The following is a 26,062-nucleotide window of genomic DNA, read 5'->3' as shown; positions in this document are numbered from 1 at the left end:
AGATCCAGGGAAACCCAGGGTTTTCTTGACTCTTGCTTTAAAAGCCAGGAATTATTTTCGTCTGGGGGGTGTGTGACCAACGTAATTGAAATGCATCATGTATACCAATATAGCAGTTAGAGTATATTAAAGTAGTTGTGTGTAATTTTAAGTCAGTTTACATCATTATACAACTGTTAGTTTGATCTATACTGTCATCATCCTCTGAGGCACCCAGTTGTTAATAAGCTCCATCAACTTTAACCAAATTTCACTTTCAAAGGAAGATATTTAGCATTGAAACAGACCATGATAGATTGACATTGTCAACCAATTGAAGACCTATTACCGAGTATTTAGTATAGCAAAGAAATAAATAGTACAGCAATTCTCAAAATATATGTCATCCGGACTCTACCATTTTTCTACCATTTTTATCACCTGGTAAACAGCAGGCCACAAATTTTCCCAAGTATATCTTAAATTCTTCTCCCCAACCCCCCCCCCCTTTTTCTTTGTACATTGAATAAAAATTTTGTTATAGTGAACTAAATTTTTATACCAAAATCAGCTATAAATGCTGCTTTAATTTCAACTAATTTTCTCACTCGACAAAACAACCGTATTGTTATCGTAATTGCATGCATTGATCATAGTTTCTTTCCTAAATAATTTGTCTGATACAAAACCTTCATTTGTTTGGCTTTTAAAGTCGTTCTTTAATTACCAAAAAAACACGAGAAATAGCAAAAAATATATATATTACGTCCACTTTGTATATATATGAAATATCACAAAATTTATAGACAGATCCAGTCAATGAGAAATAGTCCGGAAGTGTTTTATGATTGTTTCGTGGTTCCATTGAAATGAATTGTGTAAGAAGTTACTTGAATTCAGTGATGTGTCTAATTAAATCCATGTATACAGTAGCTTACGGATTAATGCATCGTTAGCGATGTGGATAGGACTCATGTAGCGGAACCTTGCAGCAATCGTCAAAACCAATTAACTTAAAGGAGCATTAAGTGGATTGCCAGGGATCAGTGTCACTTGTTTATTATGAAATATGCAAATGTAGCTATAATTCCAGTCATTTTATAGCAATTTTAGCAGCTATCTTGACTCAGTTTGAACTATGTATTATAGTACATATTTTGTATGAAACAAAGTTGTTTATTGTATGTTTGTGGTGTATGACGATTTCTTTGACCTCTGGGCTTTGCAACCCAGAGGTCACTGGGTCAAATTCCCAACTAAGCCATCAGTTAGTGGGGTCCTTTACTTTTAAAAGTTATTTAATGCCCCAGACATTCAGGTAGAGAAATGATGCTGTTTATCCCGAAGAAGTTGTTGCAGATAATTAACGTTATCATAGACTATAGCTACAACTCATATGTCAGTGGCTGCCAACTTTTTATTTCACATTGATTGAGAGTTTTATATAAAAAAATAATAAAGAGTCAACAGATCATGATTGCTTATTGTTTGTGTTGCTTATCTCACCAAAAATGATAAAAAAAAAGATGATGAATATATTGAAAACCAATTTATATATCTGTTGTTTCTCATTTATGCAAGCGTGTGGCGTGTAAGGGGCAAAGCCAAATGTTTGAGAGTCAGAGAATTTAAGGTTTAATTACACCTGAATTGATGAATTTTCATGTCCCGATATAGGCTGTAACCCAGGGGAGCAATTGTTTGTTAGGTCACCCAGGCGAGGGGTGTGCCCTCCCCGTTCAAGAATTTTTTATAACAATAGCTGGTGCTTAGATGCAAAATATTTCGTATACCTTTCCACTTTTGAACAAAGTCGAAGAAACTTCGACTATAGTTTGCACTGTATGTACATGTTTTATGTTCATTTACTGTACCCCTCCCCCCCCCCTTCCCATTTTATTTTCTGTGTTTAAAGTCCCCCAGAAGTATACGTGGTTGCGCCTGTTCTCTACCCTCTCTGGGAATAGGAGGGCACGAAATTTCGATATATGATATACGATATATAATGTGATGATATAGGCCTCTCAAGGCGTGACGAGAGATACAGTAGAGGTCAGGGAGTACAACTCCGCTGCGTTTGGGATATATTAAGGGCCTGGGGAAATATAGGGGAAAGAAGACTGTTCTCTCAATTTTTAATTTATTTAAAGAAAATTGAAGACTTTAAACTGTGCCCGGTAACGTAATCACCCGGAGCCGACCTAGCCCTCGCCGGACGTTCCTGGATGTGTCCGCTCGGCCGGTAATAGACTACAGATTATTGCTTTATAACGTACACTCCAATATATACTCGGTGCCTTAGCATGCAGAGGCAGCTGCCCCCCCCCCCCCTGCGATTCCCATTCCTCAATGAAAGTAGGCCTACGATAATGTGAAGGCCTGGACGGTTTGCGTTATTTCAGTTAGTTTTTTCATCTGATTTCATTAGTAGTGTGAAACCTCAAGATTCTAGGCACGTATTGTAGGAATGGCGTTCAAAAAGAACACAAGGTTTATTTTAACCGCTCATCACGTATATGCAGCAGGATCGCGAGAGCTCCGAAGATTTAACCTGCGTGAACGGTGTAGCGGTCTAATGTGAAACTACGGTTCATAAATATATTTATTAAGTCTATGTGTGTTATGTATATGCTTATCAGTTTCATTGTTAGCTCCTATATCAGTGCCCCAATGTTTTAACTTAGAATATTGAGGCACTGCGAATTTACCATCAGGGCCTTTTGTACGATACTACATTAGGGCCGTCCCCCCAGCCCCCTACACGGCCCACCCACTCAGCTCATCCCCTCCCCATTCCCAGTAAGTCCCATTTTGGCATGTAACAAAACCTAACAATTGCTTTACACCTAAATTCCCCATAGCCTATATGGCTTCCCTTAACATAGACTACGGCAGCAGCTACCATCAGAATGCCCTAGCGTGCATTTCAATTACTGTACCTGTTAAAGAATGAATAAAGCAGAGCTTATAAAGTAACGTAAAGTCCTACTTTTTCGGCACCTACAAAGTGATTTGACCGATTTTTTTGTTTTTTGTACGATACTACATTAGGGCCGCCCCCAGTCCCATACACGGCCCACCCACTCAGCTCAATCCCCTCCCCATTCCCAGTAAGTCCCATTTTGGCATGTAAAAAAACCTAACAATTGCTTTACACCTAAATTCCCCATAGCCTATATGGCTTCCCTTAACATAGACTACGGCAGCAGCTACCATCAGAATGCCCTAGCGTGCATTTCAATTACTGTACCTGTTAAACAATGAATAAAGCAGAGCTTATAAAGTAACGTAAAGTCCTACTTTTTCGGCCCCTATACAAAGTGATTTGACCGAATTTTTTTTTTTATTTACTTTTTTTTACTTTTGGACGTGTAAATTTCTAAAACATGAGATATCAAAGCAAAGAATGTTTAGATGGCATGAGAAGTGCCATTTCCGGCTATCTGGGAGGGGTTTTTTTTGTCAAAATATTCTTTTTACGCTCCTCTTATAGATAGTGTCATGATGGTTCCTTTTGGGAAATCAAATTAAAATCACCACCCAATCAAAATGTCTTAACAAAAGGGCCTGGTATATACGCATAACAAAAGCATCACTATGTAGTATTTGGACTACACATAATGTAACTCGATGCTCCACAACTGCCCCCAGATATGCTACCCAGGCTAAACGGCCCTGATACTCCACTGAGCAAAATTTACTCCTCTTTCGTAGGTGAAGTGAAAACTAAAAAGTTTTAAATACGCAGTTATCACAAAAACATAAGAACCAAACTATAGTCCTAAAATACCGATTGAAATTTGAGTACTGTTAACATCGTTAACTTTCGAAGGCGCTGTGGATCTAATTGAGGCGAAGGTGACAAGAGTTCAACGGATATGGTAAAAGTTCGATCGGCGAAAAAAGAAGGATCACATTCAGTTTTCTGGGTATTTTCTTAAGTGCATTTCTTTGAAAACATTCAAGTTGTAATATTAATCATTGACACAGACCCTTGAGATCATGAATATAGTTCACAACATAAAATTCTAATTCCGGAGTTGTGAAGTTTGACAGGCGTTAATAACCGTTTGTATCTCATCGACAATTATAAACGTGTCTCAGATTAAAACTGAAAGAAATTCTGCCTGATCAAGAAAGTATCGAGACAATATATCATTCGTAGGCATTGGTTACATCTTTGCCAAACAGTTGCCAAATGTGTTAAATGTTGGAAATTATACCGCTTCGAATTTGTCTGTTTATCAAATTGAGTTGCTACTGGTGAGATTCAAACGTTTTGTACCACAATGTTAACTGGGATCAAAATATTGGAATGTAAACTTTACATAATGTTTCTATTAGATATTGGCAACCCGGTGTGTATAAAATTTATGATGGCAGATTGTCTCCAAGATAAGTCAAAGCTTCAACCGAACTACAACAAATACCACCTTTCATCTTCTTTCTTACTGCATACAAATATACATGGCGTGTGACAGTTATCCACTTTATAAGGTATAAATTTCAAGTGGAGCGTTCAGTATCAGACCAATACGGTGATGGCGTTAATTTGTTAGGATTTCTTGAAGTTGCAAGGGTAATCGTACCGATTCAGTCGCTATCCCGAACATTTCTCACATCATAAATAATATTCTTCGTTTTTGTTTCATTTTTCCAAGTGATACCCAATTTATTTTATTGCCAGTAACTGACGCTCTTTGTTTTGACCTACGAGAAAATTTATAACCGACTGTCAAGATTTGATAAATTTTGCGATATTACTTCTCTCCTTTCTCTCTTTCAAAAGGTCATATATATATATATATATATATATATATATATATATATATATATATATATATATATATATATATATATATATATATATATATATATATATATGTATATATATATATATATATATAAATATATATATATATATATATATATATATATATATATATATATATATATACCCGGGTGTTTGCAGTGCAGGGTAGCAGAAATGCTACTATCTCAAGTTGAACATGTTACCTTTATATATGGCCTTATATATCGAGTGTTTCACTTTACTTGAAGGGACTGATTCAGTGAATACGCGCCTTCTCGATAGGCCCATAATGTAACATTGTAAACCGCGAGGAAACGTTATCAGATTATTACTGCAAGTACAAATGTTAAAATTCTGCCAGGAAATGCTTGAAATACGTTGTTATATTTTCCGAGGTTTTTTTAATTTTAATTTTTTTGATGTTTTTATTTATCATTTTAGCAAATATCGCATTTATCGATATTCATATACAATTCGTTTCATTTTAGTTTACATGTTGCTTTCCTGTATATACTTTATGTCAGTTTGCAGTGTATTAGAAGATAAAATATATGTAGCATATAGATCGACAGAAGATATGAAGTCATTTCCAACCGTCACAGCAAATTAACTCCCTGCTCAAGCACGTCACGGTAATTATATGATAACGTTTCATATCCCAATGGTTTAGTCATATCTCACTACGTGACGCTATCGCAGCTTCATAAATGCCTTATATATACGGGGAAATGTTACCTCGCAGACGCAGTTCAAAATATTCATGTGAATACCGGTGTATATGCTATTAAATCCAATCCATTTGTTAGAACGTTTTCACGTATCATTTACAATCGGAACGTATAAGGCTAATCACCGATTTTGTTAACAGGGGTCAGAAGGGGAGGGGGGGCGATCTGGATAAGGAGGAGAAGAAGGTACTGATAACTTTTCTCAGGAATATGATTTTGCAGAAAATGATATTATAGAAACTTCTCCGTAAGAATGCTTTTATCAATGTTCCAGAGTGAATGACTGCAAATACCAACTGATAAAACATCTGGAGAAAGACTATAGGGCTCCAATCCCCCCACCCCCCCCCCCACCCCAATAAAAAGGCGAGGATTAAACGGTGCAATTTTGAGATTCCTCAAATTAAGTGTCATAATAACGTCTGTATATACCGTATTATTTGAAAACATTGTATAACAAAATATTTAGATGGCTTTTGTAAGCTTCGGTAGGTGCATTTTTAAGAGAATAGCGCCTCATTGGGCCACGTATTCAATGGACATGGGCTGCACGCTTGCCGTCGCAGAGAGTGTTTCGGCCCTCTGGCCATAGTCAAGGATTTACGCACGCCACCTAGAACGCTTCTGGTCGACCTCTGACCAACCGACCCTCCTCGCATCCTCCTGGGTTCTTTTGCGACAACAAGGGAGACATGGCGCGGGACCCTAGGCCACAAAAAGCACCATACCTACATCCGGAGGTATTATGCCTCCAGCCTGTCTAGAAACCTATAGCCACGGTTTATTCGATTAGCGGTGTAAGGTCTGTCGCCTACACCGTCCCGCTAATCAACACATCTGATGGGAAGAGTAACTTCAAAATAAGTACTTAACGTTTCTACCGAGAAAAAAGGCAGCAATTGGGTGGAAATAATTTGATCCTAAAACTTTCAGTGGGAATCGAACCCGGAACGTAAAACTCAATGTCACTCGTTAAACTGCTGAGCTGTCGTACTCTCGGATGATTACTTGGGTTTACTTTTACTATATCTATATGAACATATTAATATCTTTATGTTAGATGAGTGATCATGCACATCAAGCTTTTACTTCACAATTTTTACCATCTCCTCCTGAGAAAGTGGAAGGTTAATGTGCTCCCTCTCGTCAAATTGTCTCGTCGCAAAACTGGCAATAGCACTTAGATATGGATGGAATGAATTAATGTGTTTTCAACAAATATTATCTGCATATATATATATAATATATATATATATATATATATATATATATATATATATATATATATATATATATATATGTATGCAGATAATATTTGTTGAAAACACATATCTTGATTGCATTCATGCGCTGTTTATGGTTACTAATGTTACCTTCCGAATATTACAGTTAATTCCTTTCTTTCGTTCCTCGTTAGGTTATATGCTTCGTTCAATACTAATATATATATAGATTTGCCCACTAAGTAACTTGCATATATTAAATAAGTTTCCCGAAAATCTAAAGAACCGCTCACCGTACTGATTGAGAATTACGCTGTGTCGGCTGCACATGAAATCCAACGCAAACTATGTGATAAATGACAGCGCTGCCATTGGTCAACTTTATGAAAGGCGACTGCGACATCTTTTTTCTTTTCAACTTTTTGAACGGTAATGTGACGTCATACTTCACTCTGCGATGACGCTCAATAAATTTCACAACGTATACATACTCGTTATATTTTCCATTTCAACAAAACAGCTTGTCATCTCCAACGCCCCCTCCCTGAAAATAACTTTTCACCCCCCCCCCTCCCTTTCTTGTTTATTGTCTTTGATTTCCATGCTCCTCTTTGAACATGAATTTAAACAGTTATCTCTAAAATTAACAACAGCAACCATTTTCATGTTTTCAAAATCTATCAAATGTGTGTTTCTCTTATTGCAACATTTTAAAATGTGCAAAGTCATAATCACCAAGTGGCAACAACTCATGCTAATGTCAATCACTATGGCAACTACACAATCTTCTATCTTTCGAGTTGACCTAGTAACCTTATCGTTGAACCGAAGATTTGCTTAAAAGAATATCCAAGTTAGATAACCCATTACCACTTAGGGCTCCGCTCAAACCCCAACGGATTTTCTTTACAAAAAAAAAAAAAAATAATGCAAATCTTTCATTTTTTTTCAATTTTAAGTTCCTCTTCAATGTTTTCTCCCTGTTCTTTCCCCCCTCTTTTTTTCTTTTACTTTTGTTTGTTTGTAAAAAGGTCAAAACTGCATGTAAAATGCGCTGCATAACTAATTGCCCCGAAGCAGGTAAAAATCTTAGTTCCGTAGTTGAAACTTTCTAATATTACACCGATGATATTAATTGTTTTCTCTTGATCTGTTTCGTAAATGAAGTGAAAGGACAAGGTGCATTAGTAAAATGGTCGTGTTGTCTCCGAGTAAATAATTACATTGTTGAAATCATCCTCAGTTCGTTTCTCTTCATCTCAAGTCTGCATCAACAGGGATCGTAAAACCTGACATAATTATCTGCCGAAATGAGATATCGTGTGGTATATAGGGTTTCATATAGCACTTTCTCACAAAGGACAAACTTAGTTCAATTCCCTCCGCTTCACTAGTATAGGTTTTGGAACGAGTCTTTCGGAACTTGTCATACGTCCCGATTTTGCCTAAATTGATATATATATATATATATTTATATATAAATATATATATATATATTTATATATATATATATATATATATATATATATATATATATATATATATATAGGCCTATAATGTATATATAGGCCTATATGTGTATGTATATATGTATTTATATATGCGGGCTTATTTAGGAATCTTTATGCAATATTAGTTTGCCACATGTATACTTATGTTAAGGGTCCACTGGTAACTTCCCCGGAGAGCCGAATCCTCTTGTTATGTACTATGGGTATTGATCTATCTAGGTAATTAAATATCCCTGCTGTGAGCGAAATGCTTTTTTTGTGTGGCCGTTACTAAAGTGCTTAGTGTTAATAGCTTCGACATGCATAGTGATACCCATGAGGCTTTTTTTTCTAACATATTTTAGGCCATGATACCAACTGTGCAAGGATCGAATAGCCTACATAAGGAACACAGCTTCTCACGGGCTCACGGTTTTTTTAATTTTTTTTATAGTTTTTTTTATAATTTTTTTTTAGAGCTAAGAAAACAGACTGCACAAGACCAGTCTCGCGTCGAGAGCCAGGTTTGGACCGGGGACATTTTTGTCATCTTCCTTCCCCCCCCCCCCCATCCGCCCCATGTTTTATTAAGCCATCAATTTTCCTTTAAGTACTGTATATCATAAAAATTTGAATTATTACCTCTATTCTCTCCAGAAAAGGTATACACAAAATATTCCCCTTAGGATATATCTGGAAGGTTTAAAGGTATTCTCAAGGGGATGCCATTTCCCTCAGCTGCTCTATCAGTAACTTGATTCCATATGTAAACGATATGAGGCAAATAATTACGAAATCTCCTGGCTTTCTGTTCTTAAGGTATTTTTCATTTTAATTTGTTAAATATTAAATCGACGAAGAGGATATAGGTAATAATTTGGTAAACAATTAACATAATTATTTTACAGGTAAACGATACAAACCGTACTCGATCGCTGAGCCATATAGTTATTCCATAACTTGCTACAAATGTCAAACCGGATCAACTTCTCATTTCGATGAGAATTATAATGCAAATTATGACGGCACCTTAACGTTTGTATATACCTTAACGTTTCCATAGAAACTCAAGAAGTTGTGCAAAGTCACAATATGGTTCTTATCAATATTAGTTTTATGCTTACGTCATCGATGGGTGACTTAATAAATACGTTAATTAAACGAATTAAGCTTGATAAGTTGGAATTCAGTCAAACAAAGCGCAGGTGTTAGTCCAGGTTATATTTCTATACAAGTTAAACATTTTTGATAAATTGCCCTTTAAAACATTGGAAGTTCATCAATGAAAGTGGCTGGACCACTAAGTCTAGCACGAAGACCACTACCTCATAAACTAGATGGGAATGTCACCTTTACCGCTTGGACATAACATGTTAACAATGTATTACAAATTTGTCATTGACAAATGCATGTTGTTGAATGTCACCCGTTTGGGCTGTTGTCATTCATTCTATCGAACATGTTGAGTTGTAAGAATTCATTTAATGGATTGACATTATAAGACTAAGACTACCTACACTAAGGGAGCCCACGTCTTCATCAAATTAGCCTAAATGCGCTTCGAAGAGTTAGCATTTATTGTGAAGGTAAATATCTGGAAAACGAAATAGTAGCTACTGAAACAAAACTCAAATTCTTCTTTTTGGCTTGGACTATTACATATCAAAACAAACATTCTGCCTAAAAGTAATCTTCTAAGACAAAGAATAAAATTAACATAAGTTAATATATCATATATAAAACTGTCATTAAAGCAGGTCTCGTTTCCTTTCTAGTCGATATATAGTCAAAGATTGCTCTTAACTGAAAGTGGCTGGACTAGCAAGACTAACACGCAATATTTTGTTAACATTACTCACTATGGTATATACTAATGTCCTACAAATGATTACAAGAACGGTCTCGAAAAAACTCGAACTACGCATCTCAAAATCTCAAACCTCAAAGAAGCCTCAAGTTTGGAAATAAACCTACTTTATATATTAGATCTAAGATTTGGATCACGTCTTAGTGACGTTTAGACTGAAGCTCTGTTAAAGCCCCTTAGCCTGTAACATGTTAGCTGTGGTGTAACTCCCAATATGCTAACTGCAACCAATATGTTAGACTGTAGTCCCCGAACTATTCTAATATGTTATCAAACTCTAATATGTGACACAAACAGCCAGGGTCTTCTTTGTATTAGCGAGCGGGGAGGGGGGTTGTTAATTCGTCCAGGGGAAGGGTCTAAGTTGAAAGAGTGTTCCCTCCCTTTAAAAAACTTTGTACAATGGAGGCTGCTTAGGTGCAAAATATTGGCAACTTTCGAAACAATCACTTGAAGAATTATTTTTGACTGTCATATATTGATGTACGGCACAAGGGGTTTTTTGCCGTACACCAATCCCCCCCACCCCAACCCCGACCGAGGTTTACGTGGTTGCGCCCCTTTAAACAGCGGATTTGTAAGGTCAGATGCTAACAGAACAGTCAAAAGGGTTGATCACCTAAAGCCCCCCGACGCACACTGTACGGCTGATTCCGCCCCACTCCATTCGACCATCGTTACGTGGGAGCATCTTTAAAAGTGAAGGCTTAGAGTCCGATAGGACAGACGCCCCCCCCCCCACCCCGCACACTGACCGACTGATCATCGCACACACCGAGTGTTTGCTGGTGACGATCTGAGCTCGTTTAGGTCACTTGCAAATTTACTAACACGTGATTGGTTATATTTGTTACAACTGTAGCGCTTCAGTCAGGGACGTCGCCAGTGGGAGCAGGGGAGCGACTGCTCCCCCCTTTCAGTTTCGAAAAAAGGAGTTTAAAACCTGTCGTTTTTTAAGTACTTTGTCAGTGCTCTTTTGATCTTGAATACTCGTCAGCTCCGTTAACTCGATTATAATCGTAGTAACATTCACGCCTACTGATTCAACTACTTACTTAGTTTGGCAGATGCAATTAGCTAAATTTAGCCTATAGCCTATTACAAGCCTACAGTTGACCACTGCGTAATAAAATACATATTGCCTACCTAACCACACTCTATGGAATGTCACGAACCGTATATGCACAACATATCGACAACGTTCGTTCTCATCTTTTTTATGATTCGTCCTAAGTTGTTGCACGAACAGCATGTTATGAAGCTAAGCTAGCAATCGTACGTGATACGCACTTCCTTAAATAATTATTACACTGCCAATACACTGCGATTACGATATTTGTTTTTAGGCCACTGCATATCTGGTTATATTACAAAATATGACAGATTATATTTTCCATCAGTTAAGTTCGTCAAATGTATTAAAGTCCAGACATTGGACAATAAACAAGAATCATCCTACTGGAAAAAATGTAAAAGAGCACTATGTTTGTCTTTCTGATATATTATGTAAAAGAACATGTAAAAGAATTCAAACAGGAAACAAAATCTGCTGATAATATGATATCATATGATCAGGGGCGTAGCCAGTATGTAGCACTGTAGGCTCGGGCCTACACTTTTTTGGCCAAGTTATCTTTTCTTTGTTTTTAAAACACCCAAAATTTAAATCCATAGGCTTGCTGGACGAGTTTAAGAGTCTAGACAGGAAAAAATATTGAAATGAACGTAGCAAGAATATGGCTAAATTAGGTGACCTATTCTTCTGTCATCTAGACTGTCATTTCTATTGCGTGCCGTTTCATTCAATACTCTACACGCCGAAAAAGATTAGGATCCGATCTTGTCAGTTTTTTAACGTCTAGTTAAGAACCCGTTTACGCAGATAATATTTCAGTTGAGAAAACAGTTGAGAAATTTGCATCAGATGGCAATCATCGGATAGCTCTCGCCTTCTCTTATTGGGCTAACATTTACTAGCTACAGTTTTATCAAAGACAATTATTGGCTAAGTTGTATCAAAGACATTTCTGGCCTATCTTTGTATCTACAAGTATCAGAAGTTGAAAAGTAAGACTACTCTGTACATGTACCTTGCTAATTTTAAATACATTATGTAGTATTGAATTACGTACTATTTTAACTCGTTTGTTTTGGGGGTTTAAAAGTGATATTGAATGAGGTGTCTCAAGTTAGCAAGAGGCCAGGGAACCAGAATGAACACTCGGGAAAGACCGTTTCCGGCCATCTGGGGGGTTTGTAAAACTAAAAATGTTCTTGTACGCTCCGCGCCAACTGATGGTGGCGCTCCGCTTAGGTAGTCGTGCCTACAACTTTGAACATCCATATCAATCGCAAAAAGTGCCCCCCCCCCCTTTAAAATTCCTGGCTACGTCGGTGGTTTCAGTCGTGGTACCCGCGCAGACTGCACAAACTGTCAGTTGTGAAAACGCTTAATGTTCAGTTTTCACTATAGAAGCCGAAGCGACTTAAAACTGGCAAAATCATATAGTTCGTAGTCTCAAACCAATGCACCCTGTTTATCGTCGTAGCGAGTTACATCGGGTCGTGAGACAGTCCTTTAATATACGGCGGAACTTTACCCAACTTGGTTTCAGTAAGGGAAAAAAAGGTTCCAATACGTGTAGCTCATTTTTCTGGCTTATTCTGATAAATTCACTAGCACTTACTATGTCTAGATTGTAGGGCATCTTTCCATTACAGTATGTTTGTTTAGGAAACCATGTTTGATTCATCTTCGAATGCCCTAGGCTGTTCATTATGTGAAACAAACAACAGCATTAATTTTGTGTTTGCTTAAGAATGTACGACTTCATCAAGATTTTGTCATTTTAAACTCGTGTCGGCTTCAGTCGGGGAAAAGTGAATATGCAGCGCTTGTCTCTTTGGGAGGTTCAAGAATAACTTCAAGTTGAACTGTCCTGTCTTAATAAATCTAACCGATCACGGGAGAGCTGTTTTGCACGTGACCTAACCGAGCACTGGTTTAACGGAAAGCAGCTGTTGTTTGCGCTCAACATTAGTAAAGGGGTGCGGAGGAGGGGGGGGGGGGGTAAGTTGTAACATTTTTTTCACGACGGTCGAGTTGTGTCGGATGGGGTGGGGGGGGGATGACGAACCAGTAATGAACATGTTGTCTCTGCTTCGACTTTTCGGCTAAATTACAGATATATGGGTAGGAGGTAGTAATCCTGTTTCCCTCTTCCCACCCCACCCGATCCAACCCACACCACGCGTTTCCTCTACCAGCTGCGTTTCTTCTCTTACCTAATTTTTGACGTTCTGGTCGTTTAAAACATTGAGAAATACCATACACAAATTCAGCAATGATCACGTGTCATGATCATTCTGATGAGCGATAATCCGGAAAATGTAAAATTAGTTGTTATGAATTACTAATCCCCCCCCCCCCAAATAAAAAAGAAAAACAAACGAGATTATATATACACGCAATCACATATACCTATACTATCTCCGGTATTATTTTAAGCAGATCACAATGTTGCATTCTTTCTGCACTACGGCCCATAAATCGAGAACTGGTTCTCCATTTCTCTCTCTCACTCTCTCTGTCTCCCCCACCTCTTTCTCCATCCTCTCTCACTCTCTCTGTCTCCCCCACCTCTTTCTCCATCCATCTATATCTCCACCTATTTCTGTATCCCTCTCCATGTCTTTTATTTATTATTTCTTGTAAGATTTTACTGCAGTAGTAACACGGTGCTGATGAAATGCTGATTGAACTGAGGCACAGAAATATCAAGTTCATACGTCCTATCAAGCTAAAACACATTTTGGCTATATATGCAGCAAAGGTTGTGTACTAATATCACTTGTATTATCATACTTTGTTATGAACGACAAATAGTGTTGGTAATTGCCAGATATGGCTGCTCTGTTGCCATTAAGTTAAAAAAAAAATCTTTTTGGTTTGTAATATCGGGGCCTATTAATACAATTAATGGTTAACTAATTACAGTTATAGGCTTCATGGCTGAGAAACCTTGCAACGTCCCAAGATGAAAATAAATAAATAAATAAAACCGATAGATCATACACAGAGGCAACATCGAAAACTTCTGAAAAACCCTTATATAAAAGTTATTTCTACAAACTAGAGTAACTGTTGACATATCACACATGTCTTGTGAGTTATAATATACCATCCAGTAATTACATATACATCCTTGTATCTGTACTATATGGTACCGAATATTTAGCCTACAGGTTCGAGAGTATACGTACAACATCCTATATCAGTAGCCTACACGTCAGAGAGGCTAATGTACTTCAAAAAACCTTCTTAGTGGTCCATGTTGCTTTCAATATTCATGTATACCTTCTGGTAATGTATAATCTCTCACCGATTTCTTGATTTTCAACATACCCATGAATGAGGCCATTGCCTTCTGTGGCTTCGGGCTTTTCATACCTTTCTCTCTTAAGAAATTTGCTCACCTTTTGTCTATATGCATCATCAACTTTATATCTCATGAAACGTAATTGAAATGTATTCGCAATAAGATGAGAATCGAAAGAGATATAACGTTTACTGAGCGCATTGTTTAAACAGCTAGAGGCAAAAGCGTCTACTCGAGAAAGCGTCGATTCGTTTATAGGAGTGATTGCGTGACATATAAATGTGTCCAGAAGCTTACATCCACTTCATCTCGTCAATTCGTTGCTCAACTTAGTGATATTTAAGTCACACTTCGTGTAATGAACTGTTGTAATGTCGGTTAGTTACACCCACCGCCCCTGGAAATCACGTCAATATCCATCTAAAAATCGAAACCTTTATGTATCTTATAACTTGTATATGAGTGAACCGTCTGTGTGTGTGCGTAATAGGTGTTTTTTTTTTCTATGTTGTTTATGCTATATGTACCTTTATAGTAGAAAGAGATAGAGGGAGTGTGTGATAGGCCTATAAGCCTATACGGCAGATAAGGAAGTCAACCTGTATGTCACCATAATAAGATGCGCATTGTTACCATAAAAAATATTACCTTGCCAGGATAGTCACACCTTTATCTGTTGTATACATAATGGACTATACCGTACTATACTGAGTATCCTATACAGTGAACGTATTTGGCAATTAAGAGACATTTCGATGGTTATAATCTGTTTTTTATTATTATTTCTTAATTTAGATAAATCATACAGAGGATCACTTACAGTGCTTTCACAGTAGATTTCGAGCAGACGATCTGATTCTCCACTCACTTAATGTGGATTAGTGTGTGAACACTGGGCGGAGCCCTGGTAGGGCCCAGGCCATCAGGAGGCGAAGCCACCGGAACATACTGCCATTTCAGGTTATAATAGCTGCATTACTGTCACGGGGTTGATATTTTTTAATTTCGAGTGAAAGTTGGAGATTTCAAGATTTTCCAGAAATCTTACACTAGACATGTTGTTAAAAACATGAAAGAAGAAGAAAAATGGACCATCAGAATGATTTTCTTCGTAAAAGTAACACAGTTATATATAATTTTAACCTTGGGGGATCAGAATAGGAGGTGTGACATACTTTGATCCAATAGTGGCCACATAGCGGGCTGCGGTTCACAAAGTTCATATAATACCCATTTTATACAACGTAAACAGTAACAAAATAAGGTTTCATCCGTACATCTTGCGTACAACACGTGAACATCTCGTGTACATGTCGTGATCATCTCATGTAAATCTCGTGTACACCTCGTTTACATCTCATGTCGTGAATTGAACATAACGTACGTTATCTGGTCATAATACTCTCACTGATCTCCATGACACACTTAGGAAACTCCAATTAGTCAACTAAGGGTTATTTATTTATTTAGTGAAAATTGAGAACGTTCTATAAAAGATGCATGTTGGTAAAAGAAACATTTAATATCTTAACCACAACCAGCACCATTTCGATCTTTCTTTAGCGTATTTGTAATCAATCATTGTCAAGTACTAAACTAACAGTTACTTTTATAACGAGTTGAATTAGTGATTGGATCGCAGTATACCGTCTTGCTAACTTCCACTTTCAGCCCAGACGCTTAAAGACAATTATATAGCTTCTATAGCCACGGACAGTGTCGAGTTTGGTTCATTACATCAGAGAGTTGTTATGGTACATTTCCCTGACTACATCCACAAGGGAGCTGCTATAATACTGATATAGTAGCTCCCTGCATGAACAGCGCTCATGATTTGTCGTATAACATGAATGTTCTTACGTTATTTAGTTGATCTATGTATCGAACTTGAACAAGAGCGACAACACGTTCTCTGTGATTAGTAAATATTTCCCCTTTAAAAATTAAAGATTCCTTGCTAGGTATTAATATATTAGCGACACATTTACGTCAGAGATTTTTTACGCTCTTACCTCTGTTTCTGGATGAAACAAAGAAAAGGACTTTATTATCCGAGAGTGATAAAATATTTTCGTATTCATCATATCATGTATCCTACTCGTGTGCAAAGGACCTCTCAAAAGCAACGGTTTTTTTTTCTCTTGGATATAGCTAGTCTTAGAACCTCTACGTTACCATGGCGACCCTAAGGACATTAACGGCGAAAATCGCATCAGATTGACTGAGCGGGGCCCAAATCGTGGGTTATCTCGCGTGAATCTCACAGAATTTTGGGGTACGTTGGGGAAAAGGCTGATATCGTGCACTGGGAGCATTATTTGTGACGTGAATTAGTGCACCCAATTGCCATAAACTCTTTCCATTTCCCTCTGGCCGGATTTTCATTTATTTAATGTCATACGCCATCTCTTATACAACACGTATACTGACATACTGCATATATACATATGTAAACACACACATATATAGGTATATATATGTATATATGTGTGTATATATATATCCCAAGACTATGTGATGAAATATGAGTCACATTTTGTTTTAGATAAAGGCATGTTAAACGTCTGCATGTACAGGACATGAGTTATATTGTATCTAGGCCTTAGTATAGGCTAACTTTAGCTAATGGACAAACAGGATATAGAGGCCTGTTTGAAATGTTACTTACTGATTCATAAATATGGACCTTATAACTGAGGTGATAAAATGACAGCTATGCCTCAGCATTGGCATGTATAGGACATGAGTAATGTGCATGGGTCTATAAGCTATAGCTGCGGTAGGCTATTTTTAGCTTGAAACGGTACATATACCACTTATTGAATTACAGATCTTCCCAAAGTGACAGACAGCTCAGAGCCTCAGAGGCTTACATGTATATGACACTTTCACTTCCAGTAGAGAGGCTGCACCTACCCATATATATATATATATATATATATATATATATATATATATATATATATATATATATATATATATATTTATTTATTTATATATACATATATATATGTATATATATATTTCATTAGTTAAAATTAGTTCACTATTTCATTAGTTACTCTGAAATTTAACATGCATATAAACAAAATCTAATTATATTACCTACTTCCGTTATAAGAGAAAACGTCATATAATGAGAGAAAAACCAAATTAGTAACCTAGATATTGCTTATTCTGAAGACCATCTTGCTGTGTGACACTATTTATAATCTGAACTCCAGTGAGAGTCTTCTTAAACATTATTTCTCCTCTAAGAAAAAAGAGTAAGAAATGTACTCCATATTATTATAAACGTATACGGTAAAGCTATAAATGTAGATATTCTATGCTTATATAGAAAAGGCAATCAAGCTCCCCTTTTTCGGAATATTTTAACAGTTACTTTTTACGTATAACACTGCAGGCTGAATTTGAAATATATTTAAAAAAAAGTTAATGTGTTTCTCCCCTTATAGAGTAATTTTTACATATTCTAACATGCCTGCCAATCTCAATGAGAATATGTATTTCATTTCATTTATATACGGGAAATCGTCAAATCAGTTTCTTAATGAATGTTAAACAGCCCTTTGTGTGTGTGTGTGCGTGTTAAATATTCCTTTTTCTTATGATGGAATGCTTGATTATTCCTTGTTTTGTAACCATAGAAACAAGAAATTCAGTCGTCACATTTGCTTTTGTTCACACTTAGATATATAGATATACTCGCAGTCTATATGTAATTACAATGCAGGCATGGACGTCATAACGTGACAATGAAGCTTAACCTTGTCTATAACTGACGTTATAGTATAAGGCCATATGTGTACATGCATTTGGGTGGGGGAGTGGGGGTGGGGCTTCACGGAGGTTGTATGATGGTAAAGAGAGGGGAGGAACAATGGCGTATCGGGGATTAGCCAAATATGATTCCTACATCAGACTCGTTATCTCCCTCCCTCCCTCCATTTACAATTCCTATGTGCCCGTAAAATACGGTATGTCTAGCACTTTACTCTCAACAACGACCCCCCCTCCCTCTCCCACCTCCTCACCTCGAGTGAATACAAGGCTCTAGGCTGGAGTACAAGTTATTTATTTCGGCATAAATATCTATATACCCACAATTTCGAGAAAAAAAAACAATCCCGAGTATGAGTACAAGATAGTGCAAGGTGGCGACTATACGAGTACAAAACACTTTACAAGAACACCCGAGTACGAAAGTACGGACTCACTACACTGACTCTGGCCTGCCATGACGTCATCTCGAGATCTTGGCAAAACATTCAAACAATGCGGTTATGTGCAGGGACAGACCCACGTTAATCTTGCCCGGAAAAACCCCAACCAACTCCTCCCCCATAAACGATAAGAAGAACTCATCAGTATGCAGCACAATCACTCTTCTTAGAAATCGATAAAGGCAAATAAAATGGCTGATTTACATAATGCATAATCATGATACGGTCCAATTGGAGGGGGGGGGTGGGGTGGAAAGGCACCTAATTATCAACAACCTCGATAGGACATATCCATAGGAAATATTCTTCTTTCTGAAGGATACATGCGAAGGAAATATGCGAAGGTAGTGTGTTCTTTTTTTTTAGTTCATAGTAATACACTTTCTGTCGCACATATCCTTACAATTAAAACCATATAGCTGTGATAATGAGGTGGAGAAAAGAGCAATTACTCGGTCGATATAGAATACAAAATTATAGTCGCTGGGGTATCATTCCGGTTATATAATATTGGGATGTTCGTGTCCTGGCTCTCTGTCCACCTCTCCCCCCCCCCCCCTCTCCCCCTCTCTCCACCTCTCAATATCTCTCTCTTTCTCTGTGTCCTTCTTTATTAGTTTCCTTTAAGATTAAAAATTGTTTCAATTATTCACAATGCATTGAACCTCGTGAGAGGAAATAACTATACTTTCTAGTCTAACATCTGTCAAGACATTTTGATGTATGCAAATGTAGGTTTTCATTTCGTCTATATACGTTGGAGGAGTTGGTTGGGGGGGGGGGGGGGGGAATCCTCGTGGTAATAAAATTCTCCTTAGCAGACGTTATTCATATAGAGTTGATATCAATCCGCCCAAGAAATTTAAGTCCCTAATGAAAAGTGACATAGAGTTAAGACGGGGTTCATTGTTAGATATCTAACCAATCATGGACCGAAGGTTTTTTCTCTCTATCTTTCTCATTCTCCCAGACCGCATTAATTGAGCTACACTGAAAAAATAAACTAGTCAATATTGCCACGGACTAACGTTAAATTAGTCTGTAACGTTAGCCAATGCACACGGACTACCAAAAATCTTCGTTTCATCGCTGCTTCTTAGTCAGTTTACACTGACTAAGGAAAATATAATCGCAGCTTAGTTGGTGGCGACGGACTAAGGTATTTTAACCCATGGACTAAGACCGATACGGACACCCCAAGTTACGCCATAATCGTAGCTTGGTCGGTGTCGACGGACTAATGTATGACGGACCACTTCGATTCAATTCAATTTGGAAACCGAGAGGCAACGGCAGCTTGCTGGACTTGGCATAGTTTCATACGATCACTCTAAGCAACTTTCAACCGTAAATCACCCAAGAAGGTCTTTAGAAGAATGGAGGTATTAACTGCCATCGTCGGCCTACCTGTTATTTCTTTAACTTGAAGGTAAAATTAAAGTTAATTGTTAGGCCACTGGCACTAGTACTGTATTATGGTTAGTGTAACGCTACCGTTGTAACGCTACTGTTGTCACGCTGGCGTTTCGCAATACATAAGTGCAATGACAGTGAGTAGCCTATAGGCTTCTACTGGGTACTGCAGTGCATTCTCAACACTAAAGTGTGCATTCTAAACACCAATTAACAATGGGTTATGTGTGTATTGGGCTAGATTGAACAGTGGCACATAATCTTCTAATTTGTTCCCAAACAAATGCTGGAACTATAAGTCTCAATAGTTTATTTGAAGTCTACACTCATTTGGTAAAATTTCCTGTAATTTCCCATGTGAATCTAAATGGGTAGGCTTTGTGATATTGAATAAGCAAGGCTAGACCTTCAAACGTACAGTCACAGTAGGCTGAACAAATTATGTTGGCTAGTCAACGGTATTATATGTTGCGAGCAGTCAGGATGCACGCTTCAGTTCTATTTAACCTTCTCATTTATCATTTTTTAGTATTTAATTTCCGGTCACACTCAGGAAACAATTGCGACATTCCTTCACGGTCGACTTGTTTACTGTAAGAAGTATTAACCGTTTTTTCTCAGGAAAGCTTGATAGTCTGAAGTTATTATAACATGTGCTTTTAGTATACTGCCAAAAGAGTAAGTTGTTGTATTTGTATTGATATTTTATGTAGAAGTAACGGAAAATTTAGTATGTTTAGTTTGGTCTAATTGCACGTTTTTTTTCTTCTGTCCAATGTAGTGCAGGGTTCACTTGCGCGAATTCAAATTATTCTGTTTATGTATATGTATATGCATCGATTCGTAGATTATGATGTTTTTTTGACATTTATTTGTAATTCAAGCATATCTGTTTAGTAGCAAAGTTTAAAGGTTAAGATTAATTAGTTTTCTCTTTTTGATCCTAGATTGAATGAAACTCATTGACGTAAATAATTGATCAGATCATACAGTTTAACGCAGTTCCTAAAACACTGGGTATTCTCTAGTCTTTGCCAGTCCATTATATACTTTAGTACTACTAGTAAGACTAAATCAAGACGACCGAAAGACAAACTTAGTGTAACAAAGTACTGATTCTCCTCTAGCCTAGGTCTAAACAGGCTTGTTATGTGAGCAAGCAAAATAACAACTAAAAACGATTATGCCTATAAATAAGTTGGCTCAGTGCATTTCTGTTTCTAAAATTTTATATTATTAAAGATCATAAAAACAAACAAAGATTTAGCCCATGTTTTATTATCTCTGTATTCTGGGCATTTGATTCTGGTTGCAATGGTGATGACACTCTCTTTCAAATTTTCAGCTTTATACAGTCTGCTTCAAACTTTGGGATTGTTTTTTGAGACTATAGTGGAAGCAAATCTCACATAACTTTGTGGTGACAACTTTATTTTATTTTTTTTCAAATGATGAATACTTTGCTGTTTTTTTTTTCCAGCAGGAATTGAAAAGCCAAATATCTAAGTCAAGGGTGAGGTTTCCTGTGATGTACGACACCAGTGTGGAGGCAACAACAGAAGAGGAGAACTGAGTTATATATGGCTTAAAGACATGTTTTAAGATGATATATTGGTACCCTTCGCAGAACAAAAGAGTTTATCCAAGAGTCCAAAAAGCAAAGGAACAAGTACCATAGAGAAAAAAGATGGAAGAGTGAGTTTAATTATTGTACCCAACTGTTTAATGATATTAAAGATACTTTTCATAACCTGTTTTAAAAAAAAAAACAGTCTAGTATATCATTTACGTGCAAGCTTCATAAGTTTGGTCAAATTTTCACTGATCTGTAGAGCGGGAGTCCAGAGGGTTTGGTTAGCTGGGAAGGTTACCAATTGCCTGGTACATCACAATGTTCACAATGCATTCCTGTATATGAAACCTGACGACTGGCAAACCGACTGTGGTGGATGTGGCTGGGAGAGCAATTTAAAGTCACCTACCCTGTAATAGCTAACCTAGATCAGCTTTCATGGTAACCACATCAAAGTAAGAACAATGTGTCATGTATGGCCCCAAGAGCAACAAATGGCCATCGCCAGTAATTATTGGTGGTGGGGTACCCCTGCCAGTGATCAACAATTGACCCCTCACGGCTGACCTAGGTCAGCTCATGAGGTAACCACTTGAAACCTACTGGAAAATGTTGGTTAGGACTTCAGATAAAAGGGAGGGGCATTGCCAGTAATTTTTATTGGTGGGGTACCCCTGCCAGTAGACCCCCAATATGCCCATCCCCTCATTGACCTAGGTGAGCTCATGATTTGACCAGTTGAAACCTACAGGAAAATGATAGGTATCACTTCATATGTAAGGATGGGCATTTCCAGTATTTTATATTGGTGGGCCACCACTGCCAGAGTTCGCCCATCCCTTACATATAGAATCCTGTCAATCATTTTCCAGTAGTTTTCAACTGGTTAAATCATGAGCTGACCTAGATCAATGAGGGGGGGGGGCATTTTGGGGGTCTACTGGCAGGGGTACCCCACCAATAAAAATTACTGGCAATGCCCATCAGTTGTATCTGAAGTCCTAACCAACATTTTCCAGTAGGTTTCAAGTGGTTACCTCATGAGCTGACCTAGGTCAGCCTTGAGGGGTCAATTATAGATCACTGGCAGGGGTACCCCACCACCAATAATTACTGGCAATGGCCATTTGTTGCTCTTGGGGCCATACCTGACACATTGTACTTACTTTGATGTGTTACCATGAAAACTGATCTAGGTTAGCTATCAGGTGACTTTAAAATTGCTCTCCCAGCCACACTCACCACAGTCGGTTGCCAGTCGTCTGGTTTCATATACAGGAATGCACTGTGAACATTGTGATGTACAAGGCAATTGGTTACCTTCCCAGCTAACCAAACCCGCTGGGCTCCCGGTCTATTGGGCTCATTATTAACATGATTAACATAATTATTAAGCTTTGAAAAATAACTTGGTGTTATGCTGTTCAAAGCTAATAATTATTTGGTAAAGCTGTTATTCCTGGCTTATAATTTGAGGGACCTAGATTTAAATGTATACCTCCCAATATGTTATAAAATTTTAATGTAAATGTATGTTTATGATAATGTGAGTTATCATGTGCTATATCTGTATCTGCGCTTACACGTATATCATATTTTCTGTTCACAGGTCAATAATGGTGCAGATTTGGGCTTCCTGAAGACAAGTGGGAGGCCATTTGTAGTTAAGAGAAACACTCTTTGTTCGTGAAGACTTAACTGGTGTCGATTTGGGGTACCACTTTAAAACGAAAGTCATGAGGAACCCTTGCCCAAGATTCAACTTTGCATTATTGTGCAGTGCTATACTTTTGCGATTCATGTTTGATCCATGAACTTGTCTTAACTTTGTTGGAATAAAATCATATTTTCAGATTTTTGTTTACAGTGATTTTTTCTCTATCTGTTGAAAGTCAGCCTTTGCAGACATCAGAAGTTTTATCAGAAATAAATACTGCCAACGTACACATTATTTGTGTTTCTTCTGCTCTCTTTTCTTTCAGTGATGCTAGTCAGTGAAACTAGTCGGGTTTAATTCTTTCAGTGATTCTAGTCAGTGCAACTAGTCAGTCGATACCGACTAAGAAAGGTTAGTCGGGAGAGGCACCATCCTGACTAATGTAAAACCTGCTATAAACTAGTCGGTGGCTCATATAAATTAGTCGGTAAAGACCGACTAATGTCACCAATTAATGTAACTGACTAATATACATTTACCGACTAAGAAATTGTTGATCGACTAAGCTGACGGACTAAGATGACCTACTAAGAAATCCAACTGACTAAGGAATAAATTAGTCGGTATAGCAAGTGACTAAGGCTATGTTAGTCGGGAGAGGCACCAGATGGACTAACGTTATGTTAGTCGGTGAACCAATTTAAGTTTTCAGTGTATATGTTGCGAAGCAATTGGGGCAATTGAAGCAATTTTCGATCAGTTTATGTCTTTTGAGAGCAACTTTAACATTTTTACTCCTTCGTGGTTTCACGACGGCATTATATATGTTATTTAGCCAATGACGACTATTGCATTCACCATATAGCCTACGTCACTGAGGCTGACTGCCTGCCTCCCGCCCTTCATGCCGTCCTGAATGGCTGCCTGCATAGCAGTTTCATACTTGATGAAAGTATATCAGCTGTGTGTGCATGTGTTGTATAAGAAATCGTGGCATTCAGTAAAGTATTAAAACAAATGATCTAGTCAGAATACATCAGGCTAACTCTAAAAGGTTTGGACGAATGTTCATCAGTTCAGAGATCCCATGTATATCAAATAAAGAAAGTCCTATGCGTGCAAGGGTCCTATACATTCAAGGGTCATATATACATTCAAGGGGCATATGCAAACAAGGGTCATATATGCATTCAAGGGTTATATGCATACAATGGCCCTATGCATTCAAGGGTCATATATACATTCAGGGTCATATATACATTCAGGGTCATATGCTTGCAAGGGTCATATGCGTTTAAGGGTCATATATACATTCAAGGGTCCTATGGATGCAAGGGTCATATGCGTTCAAGGGTCATATATGCATTCAAGGGTCATATGCATATAAGGGTCCTATGCATGCAAGGGTCCTATGCATTCAAGGGTCATATATGCATTCAAGGGTCATATGCATTCAGGAATCCTGTCTACTCAAGTGTTCTGTACGTTGAAGAGTCTTGTACGCTCAAGAGTCCTATGAGTTCAAGAGTTCGATTCATTCAAGGGTCCTACGCGTTCAAGAAATCTATCCATTTCAAGAATCGTGTACGTTTCAAAAGTCCCCGGCGTTCGGGAAAGCTATGCGGCAAGAGTTGTGTACCTTCAAGAGACATGCGCGCTCAACAGCCCGACGGCCTGATGCGTGCCAGAGTTGTAAGCGATCAAATTTCATATGCATGCTAAAGTTCTATAAGCGTTGAAGAGTCTCGTTGAAGGTTCCTCTCAATATATTCAAGGAGTCCTAAATCCGAAAGCAACATTTTCAATCCAGGCCGCGAAAAAAAAATCGGGACCGATAGTATTGTACTAATTAGGTATGTGTGTCCCCTTTAGGCCTTACGTTGTACGTTTTTCAAAGTTCGACTGAGACAGTAAGTACACGGTACTAAGGTTTCCGTTTGCCCCCTTCCCACCCCCCACCACCAGAGAAGGGAAACGTTTCATAAAGACCGCAGTCAACCAAGGGCTGACATGCTCACTTAGTAGAACGCGTGACTTGTGTAGTAATGAGGTCCTTGCTCCAACCCAGTTCAAGTCAATATGACTTTTTTTGTTCTGCTGATTCTCTATCATTAATTAATCATTTGTCGGTCAGTTTTCTCGTCACGATTTGCAAATTGTTCCCCGAAATATCATCCAATACGAGTAGTGGATGGACGAGACCTAAGTTTGGAGAATACGTCAGCCTTAACTACGAATTGTGTATTTCAACATGAACAATGCTGTAGAAGGTTGTCTTAAACGCCCGTAATATTATCACATTTAAATGTTATACATGTAAACCCTTTATAAAATGGAATCTTAATTATACATATATATATATATATGTATATATATATATATATATATTTATATATATATATATATATATATATATATATATATATATATATATATATATATATATATATATATATTATAATAACTAAATCAATATATCAATAAAGATGTAAAAATAAAACCAGGCAAATGGTGAACATTCTCAAAAGGTCGTTGACCATTGCCCGCGTTTGAGTGAAATCAATTTAAAATTGTCTGCATTTTCGACGCCAAAATATTATTCGTTAAACTATGGAATGCAATGTGTTTTTACTTCCTGAACAACTCAACATCAATTTTAAGCTGTTGCTTTCTATGGCTTACTAACGATAATAAACTATTAAACATGTCAATTT

General features: G+C 37.5%; 1 long non-coding RNA gene across 3 annotated transcripts; it reads left to right on the top strand.

Annotated features, from left to right (window-relative positions):
* Positions 1–19,690: 19,690 nt before the first annotated feature.
* LOC139970629 (uncharacterized) lies at positions 19,691–24,065 on the top strand. Of its 3 annotated transcripts, none has more exons than XR_011794181.1 (3): positions 19,691–20,134; positions 21,602–21,813; positions 23,301–24,065. It is a non-coding gene; the product is annotated as an uncharacterized lncRNA (long non-coding RNA). The 3 variants fall into 3 exon arrangements; XR_011794180.1 differs by having other exon boundaries at positions 21,599–21,813; XR_011794182.1 differs by lacking the exon at positions 19,691–20,134 and adding an exon at positions 20,343–20,796.
* Positions 24,066–26,062: the final 1,997 nt, after the last annotated feature.

The sequence above is a fragment of the Apostichopus japonicus genome, chromosome 8 (genome assembly GCF_037975245.1).
Source record: "Apostichopus japonicus isolate 1M-3 chromosome 8, ASM3797524v1, whole genome shotgun sequence".
Classification (NCBI taxonomy): Eukaryota; Metazoa; Echinodermata; class Holothuroidea; order Aspidochirotida; family Stichopodidae; genus Apostichopus; species Apostichopus japonicus.
The sequence above is the reverse complement of the archived record's forward strand: the minus strand, read 5'-3'. Positions and strand labels throughout refer to the sequence as shown.